Here is an 8,362-nt window from a genome sequence, read left to right on the forward strand (position 1 = left end):
CTGTCACTCCATCAGTGACACAGACAGGCACTCGAGTCACTAACCTGTCACTCCATCAGTGACACAGACAGGCACTCGGGTCACTAACCTGTCACTGTATCACTAACCCAGACAGGCACTCGGGTCACTAACCTGAACACCATCACAAACCCAGACAGGTTCATGATCCGAGTGCCTGTCTGAGTTAGTGATGCTGTGACACGTTAGTGATGGAGGGACCGGTTACTAACCTGTCACTGTATCACGAAACCAGACAGGTACTCGGGTCACTAATGTGTCACAGCATCACTAACTCAGACTGGCACTCAGGCCACTAGCCTGTCACTGTATCATGAACTCAGGCAGACACTGGGGTCACTCATCTGTCACGACATCACTGACCCAGACAGGCACTCGGGTCACTAACCTGTCACTGTCTCACTAAACCAGACAGGCATTAGTGTCACTAACCTGTCACTGTATTACTCACCCAGACAGGCACTCGGGTCACTGACCTGTCACTGTCTCACTAAACCAGACAGGCATTAGTGTCACTAACCTGTCACTGTATTACTCACCCAGACAGGCACTCGGGTCACTGACCTGTATCTCCGTCACTAACCCAGACAGGCACTCGGGTCACTGACCTGTCTCTGCAACCTTTAGCTCGATCATTAACCCAGACAGGCACCCGGGTCACTAACCTGTCACTGGCTCACTAAATCAGACAGGCATTAGTGTCACTAACCTGTCACTGTATTACTCACCCAGACAGGCACTCGGGTCACTGACCTGTATCTCCGTCACTAACCCAGACAGGCACTCGGGTCACTGACCTGTCTCTGCAACCTTTAGCTCGATCATTAACCCAGACAGGCACCCGGGTCACTAACCTGTCACTGGCTCACTAAATCAGACAGGCATTAGCGTCACTAACCTGTCACTGTATTACTCACCCAGACAGGCACTCGGGTCACTGACCTGTATCTCCGTCACTAACCCAGGCAGGCACTCGGGTCACTAACCTGTCACTCCATCACTAACCCAGGCAGGCATTCGGGCCACTAACCTGTCATTGAATCACTAACCCAGACAGGCACTGAGGTCACTAACCTGTATCTCCATCACTAATGCAGACAGGCACTCGGGTCACTAACCTGTCACTTTATCACTAACCCAGACAGGCACTCGAGTCACGAACCAGTCACTGCGTCACTAACCTAGACAGGCACTTGGGTCACTAACCTGTCACTTTTTGCTAATCCAGTCAGGCCACAAGTCCAATTACCTGTCACTCCATCACTAACCCAGACAGGCACCTGGATCACTAACCTGTCACTCCATCAGTAACCCAGACAGGCACTGAGGTCACTAACCTGTCACTCCAGCACTCACCCAGACAGGCACTCGGGCCACTAACCTGTCACTCTATCACGAACCCAGACAGGCACTGAGGTCACTAATCTGTCACTCCATCACACACCCAGACACACACTCAGGTCACTAACCTGTATCTCCATCACACACCCAGACACACACTCAGGTCACTAACCTGTATCTCCATCACACACCCAGACACACACTCAGGTCACTAACCTGTATCTCCATCACTAACCCAGACAGACACACGGGTCACTAACCTGTATCTCCATCACACACCCAGACACACACTCAGGTCACTAACCTGTATCTCCATCACTAACCCAGACAGGCACTTGGGTCACTGTGTCACTAACCCAGACAGGCACTCGGGTCACTAACCTGTCACTCCATCAGTAACCCAGACAGGCACCTGCGTCACTAACCTGTCACTCCATCACTAACCCAGACAGGCACTCGGGTCACTAACCTGTCAATCCATCACTAACCCAGACAGGCACCTGCGTCACTAACCTGTCAATCCATCACTAACCCAGACAGGCACTCGGGTCACTAACCTGTCAATCCATCACTAACCCAGACAGGCACCTGCGTCACTAACCTGTCAATCCATCACTAACCCAGACAGGCACTCGGACACTAACCTGTCACTGTATCACTCACCCAGACAGGCACTCGGCCACTAACCTGTCACTGTATCACTCACCCAGACAGGCACTCGGGTCACTAACCTGTCACTCTATCACTAACCCAGACAGGCACTAAGGACACGGACCTGTCACTGTATCACTAACCCAGACAGGCACTAAGGTCACTGACCTGTCATTCCATCACTAACCCAGACAGGCACTCGGCCACTAACCTGTCACTTTATCACTAACCCAGACAGGCACTCGGCCACTAACCTGTCACTGTATCACTCACCCAGACAGGCACTCGGCCACTAACCTGTCACTACATCACTAACCCAGACAGGCACTAAGGACACTGACCTGTCACTACATCACTAACCCAGACAGGCACTCGGCCACTAACCTGTCACTTCATCAGTAACCTAGACAGGCACCTGCGTCACTAACCTGTCACTCCATCTTAACCCAGACAGGCACTCGGGCCACTGTATCACTCACCCAGGCAGGCACTCGGGTCACTAACCTGTCACTCTATCACTATCCCAGACAGGCACTCGGGTCACTGTATCACTCACCCAGACAGGCACTCGGGTCACTAACCTGTAGCTCCATCACTAACCCAGACAGGCACTCGGGCCACTGTATCACTAACCCAGACAGGCACTCGGGTCACTAACCTCTCACTTTATCACTCACCCAGACAGGCACTCGGGTCACTAACCTGTAGCTCCATCACTAACCCAGACAGGCACTCGGGCCACTGTATCACTAACCCAGACAGGCACTCGGGTCACTAACCTCTCACTTTATCACTCACCCAGACAGGCACTTGGGTCACTTACCTGTCACTCCATCACTAACCCAGACAGGCACTCGGGTCACTAATCTGTCACTCAACACATTGCCCCGTTACTCAATTACTAACGTGTCACCCATGGTCACAGCCCAGACAGGCACTTGGGTCACTGTCCTGTCGCATGTCAATAACCCAAGACAGTTACTCAGCCACTCAGCTGCCACTCTAACACATCTCCAAGTGATTATCTGGGAAATTTAGGAAAAGAAATAGATCATTTCACCCTTAAGCACATTCTCATAGTAAGTGAGGCCATGGTGAAATAAGACTAAAATCGTTACATCTGCCTTAGCACAATACAGCTTAATCTCTCTGGCTAACAAAACCTCAAACTCACAGTTAGAAATTACAACAAATCTAGTATCAATTGCCATTTTGTGAAAGAGAGTTCCAAATTTCAACCATGATTTGTGTGTATAAGTGTTTTCTAATTTCACTCCTGAAACATCTTTAATGTTTGACTCTGCCCCTTAGTCCTAAACATCCCAGCCAGCAGAAAGAGACAGAAACTATCAACCCTACCCGTTCTCATTAATCTCTTGAAATCTTCAATCTAATTACCATTTTAACCTTATAAATTACAGGGAATACAAACTCAAGATTGAGTAATCTTTTCTCTTAATTTAACCCTGAAATTCAGCAATCAGTCTGTTACATATACACATCCAAGGTCTGAAGGAATCCTACTCAGAACCGTTCATAGTTCTTCAGGTGTATTCAAACTAAGGTTTGTGTAGCTGAAATATGATTTCCAACTTATGTTGTTACGCCGGCATTCCATTAAATCTGACACTTTCTGTACGTGCTCAAAACACTCCAGGGGGTGCAGGTGTCAAGCTCTCTGTAGTTTGTACAGGCATCTCAGGAACAATATCTCAATATCTGGCCTGAGAATGCACCCAGTGTAGTATAACTCCAGATCCCCACAGGTCTTAATTTCTCTCTGGTCTGAGTGTGCATCGAGAATAGTACAACTCATGGAGAGAGTTCTAATCTTATTCCATTCTGGATGAATTTCAGTAACTTCCACATATTGTAATGCAGCTCCTTATCCATTTTAAAATTTTGCGCAGAATTTTAAAATGTCACAGAATGGTAAAAAACGCAACCATGTATTTTTTCCAAGCATGAAAATTTAGCAATTGAGAGCTTAGTGCCTGCACTGGCCTAGCTGGTTGGAGTTCCTTTGTGGTTGGCCTGAGTCTGATTAAATGAGTGGACAAGACTGTGGCAAATAGAGTTCAATGGTGGGGTGGGGGGTGGGAAGTGAGAGGTTATCCACCTTGGATTAGTGAAAGACAAGTTAGAATATTTTCTTGATAGTCAAAGACTGAAAACTGTGAACAGCAAGTACAGAAAATAATTGAGAAGCCTACTTGAATTATGTATTTATTTTATGGAGGTCATAATACAAAGGAGGCAAGTTCTCCCTCTGTCCTGCAGAGCTTTTGTCAGAACCCCATCTGAAGAACTGTATGCAGCTCAGGGCACCACATCTCAGGAAGGATATATGATCTTGGATGGGATAATTTTTTTAGGTCAATTTACAGAAACGTCTGTTTAGTTTATGGGTGAGTCAAGGCACAGTTCCCACCATTCGACGTTACCAGAACGGAAGCTTAGAGTACTGTGAGAGATTGCAGATGCTCATCCCACCTCCTTGATCTGTCCGTCTTCCCTGGACTGACCTATCCCCTCTCTACCTCCCCACCTATACTCTCCTCTCCACCTATCTTCTTTTCTCTCCATCTTCGGTCCGCCTCCCCCTCTCTCCCTATTTATTCCAGAACCCTCACCCCATCTCCCTCTCTGATGAAGGGTCTAGGCCCGAAACGTCAGCTTTTGTGTTCCTGAGATGCTGCTTGGCCTGCTGTGTTCATCCAGCCTCACATTTTATTATCTTGGATTCTCCAGCATCTGCAGTTCCCATTTTCTCTTGTACCAGATGCATCCTTGTTAAGTCTCCTTCAAGAGCTCCTTGTAAACATGCAACTTCTACCACTAGGGGGAGCCAATGAGGTCAACGCTTCACAATCTGCAAGTTCCTCTCCAATTTCAGACTTGCTGTTTTTCTTTACTGTTACCCTGTACAAATCTTCGAACTCCGTTCCTGACATTACTACGGGTGTATCTACATTATATTGATTACAGCAGTTGAAGACAGTTCACCATACCTTCTCGAGGGCAAATGGACAAGGGCAATAAGTGCTAGCCATGTCAGTAACACTGAACATCCCAACAAAGAAGTTTACAAAATTCCCTTCATTTCCATAATCCAAAAATGACAATTTGTTCCCATTTTATTATAGTCAGTTACAGTGAACTAGATAGTCTGTCAGTTTTAGACAGAAGTGTTTGTTCAATGGGTGGGTTCAGGATTTCGCTAAAAAATGTTATAAATCATTGATATCTTGGCCATAATTAATAAAACTTGTCCAGGTTTTGTTTGCAAGTATTCAGCTTATTGTCCCTCAGATCTCCTTCCCTTCCCTGGGTCCTAGTCCCCACTGACAGTTTCAATTGAAAAGCCACTAGTCACCATCCTCTCTACCTCTCACTTACTCCAGTCCCTATCCTGGGGAAGACAGTTGTGGCATGGCCGGTCTAATAATTCAATAGCTCATGCTACAGCTTCGGGGACATGGGTTCAAATCCTGCCATGCAGCTGGCAGAACTCCAACTAAATTAATCAATTCTGGAATTGAAAGCTGGTCCCAGTGACCTTGAAACTATGATCAATTGTGTAAACTAAGTCTCCTCTTTATGTGACTCCGGATCCAAGGCAATGTCATCATCATAGCAAATGGTCCAGAAAGCTTCTCAGCTCAAGGCAAGTTGGGTAACACATACTGGCCTTGCCAGTAACAACCCATAAATAAATAGAATAAATGTACAAAAAAATACAATCTTATAGTTGGGCCACTCAAGGTAATCAGGAAGGGCACTGAAAACCTGGAATTCACTGCTCCAAAGGAATATTGACGCTGGGTGTCAGTTGGTGTTTTCAATATTGAAATGGATAGGTTTTTGTCACTTGGGTGTAGTGAAGGAGATGAAACAAAGGTGTATAGCTAAGATCACTACCTGATTTCTATCACAAAGCTTGGTCAGGTAGCACCATCATCAATGTGAGCTGCATACAGGTTATTGGGAAGTTTACACACAGGATCCTGTGTTCATTCTTCCAGCTCAACTCCAAGCAATTGCATTTACTCGAAAGCAGAGCTGAGTGTCATTGAAATGCAAGTCATTAAACAGACATTAAGTGCTCTTATGGTGTGTCGGCAGTGTACCAACCTCTGGGGGTTAGAAAGGCACAGTTTCACTTGTTTCAGAAGGTGAGTCGTATCATCTCTGAGCAGGTTGATTAAAAATACTAAACAGACATTTTCCTGGGAGTGTTCATACCAATATTCGCTCTTGCACTTTGTTGACGAGGACTTCATCTTATTAATAGGGCTGAATTTCTTGGTCAGAGTAAAAGCAAAGAAGTGAAAGGGTTAATGTTAGTCAAAACCAAAATCAAATCATGCACTGAAACAGGGAATGAATAGGTGTATGATTTAATCAATTCCTTTCAGAATGAGTAGTCTGGCAGATAGTAACAGCAGAAAAGGATGAATGAAAGGTTATTTCCATCCTGCCACAGATGGATGTAATTTCTGATTGTAACAGGGAAAGATGACTTAAAGGTTCATTTCTGATTTTAAAAATATTGATTGTGTAAATGAGTCAAATCTAAAACTTCCTTGCTCATTCTCATGGGCTATACATCCACCTAATGGATTGTACCATATTAATTAAACTGAGAAGATTTAAGCCATTGCTTTCAGCCTTGAGTGACCATGAACTATTGTCACCATTTCCTGGTAACTCAGGCTGTTTCAGTCCTGACCAGCCCTACTTGACTCTAAACTGGATTTTCCACCCAAATGCTTCTCCATTACCAAGGCAGCCTACAGCAATACCAACTACCAGTGATGTCTCAGATAAAAACAGTTTCACCTCCAAGTCAGAAGTTGGGGGTTCAAGTCCCATTCCAAGGCTTAAGCACAAGGGTCTTAGCTGATGGTCAGCTGAAACGTACTGTAGAAAAACTGTAGATAGGAGCAGGAGTACGCTATTCCACCCCTCGAGCCTGGTCCACCATTCCACCATTCCATGGTTGATCATCAAGCTCAATATTCTAATTCTACTCTCCCCTAATATCCTGTTAGCCACAAGAGCTATATTTTCCTCCTTCTTGAAAATAAAATATTTTGGCCATACCCCTTTCTGTGCTCGTTGAATTCCATTTGCTCACTACCAGGTGATGAAATTTCTCCTTGTCTCTGTCCTAATAGGTTTATCCCTTATTCTTAAACCCCTGGTGGTGGACTCCCCCCATCAGGAACATCCTTGCTGCAGCTAAACTGTCTAGTCCTGTTAGAGTTTTACAGGTTTCTTTGAGAACCCCCCACATTCTTCTAAACTCCAGTGAATACAGTATAATCTCTCCACATGTCAGTGCCGCCAACTCAGAAATCAATTCACTAAACCTTCGTTGCACTCCTACTATATCAAGAACATCCCTCCTTATACCAGGAGGCCAAAACTGCACACAGTACTCCAGGTGTAGTCTCACCAACGCCCTGTATTATTGCAGCAAGACATAGTTGTTCCTGTACCCCTCACTATGAAGGATGAGCATACCATTTCCTTCTTTACTGCCTGCAGAAACCTAGGTGCTTACTTTCAGTGAGTGGTGCACGAGGACACGCAGGTCTCGTTGAATATTCCCCTCTCTTGATTTAAGCCTTTGCTTTCAGTCTTGAGTGACCATGAACTATTGTCACCATTTCCTGGTCACTCAGACTCCTTCAGTCTGGACCAGCCCTACTCAACTCTAAACTGGATTTTCCACCCAAATGCTTCTCCATTACCAAGGCGGCCTACAGCAATACCAGCTATCAGTTGTGTCTCAGATAAAAACAGTTTTGCCTCCAAGTCAGAAGTTGCCAGTTCAAGTCCCATTCCAGGGATTTAATCTGTCTTCCTATTTTTGCTACCAAAGTGGTTAACCTCACATTTATCAACATTGTACTACAGCAGCCCTGCACTGTCCACTAACTCGGGCTGAGGAAATGCAGCACTGTCTGAGCTTCCTTTGTTTGGATGAAAGGCTAAATCCAGACCCTACCGCCCCTCTCAGGTGGACATAAAATGATTCAATGTCATTAATTTGAATATTAACAGGGGAAATTATCCCAGGAGCCCTGACCAATATCTGTCCCTTGATCATCACAAAAAAGTTATCTCATCATTATGTTGCTGCCTGAGAGTTTCTGTTGTGCAAATTTGTTTCCATTTCCTACAACACAATTGTGAATATATTGCAAGAAAGTACTTCATCAGCTGTGCTTTGGCACATCCTAATTTTGTGAAAGGCACAAACTAAATACAAGTTTTTCTTGTCTCAATCCTCATTCATCCACTTGTTTAAAATGGCTCCCAATTAACCCAGATTTTGAATCTG

This window comes from Stegostoma tigrinum, chromosome 4, assembly GCF_030684315.1.
Source record: "Stegostoma tigrinum isolate sSteTig4 chromosome 4, sSteTig4.hap1, whole genome shotgun sequence".
In the NCBI taxonomy this organism is placed as follows: Eukaryota; Metazoa; Chordata; class Chondrichthyes; order Orectolobiformes; family Stegostomatidae; genus Stegostoma; species Stegostoma tigrinum.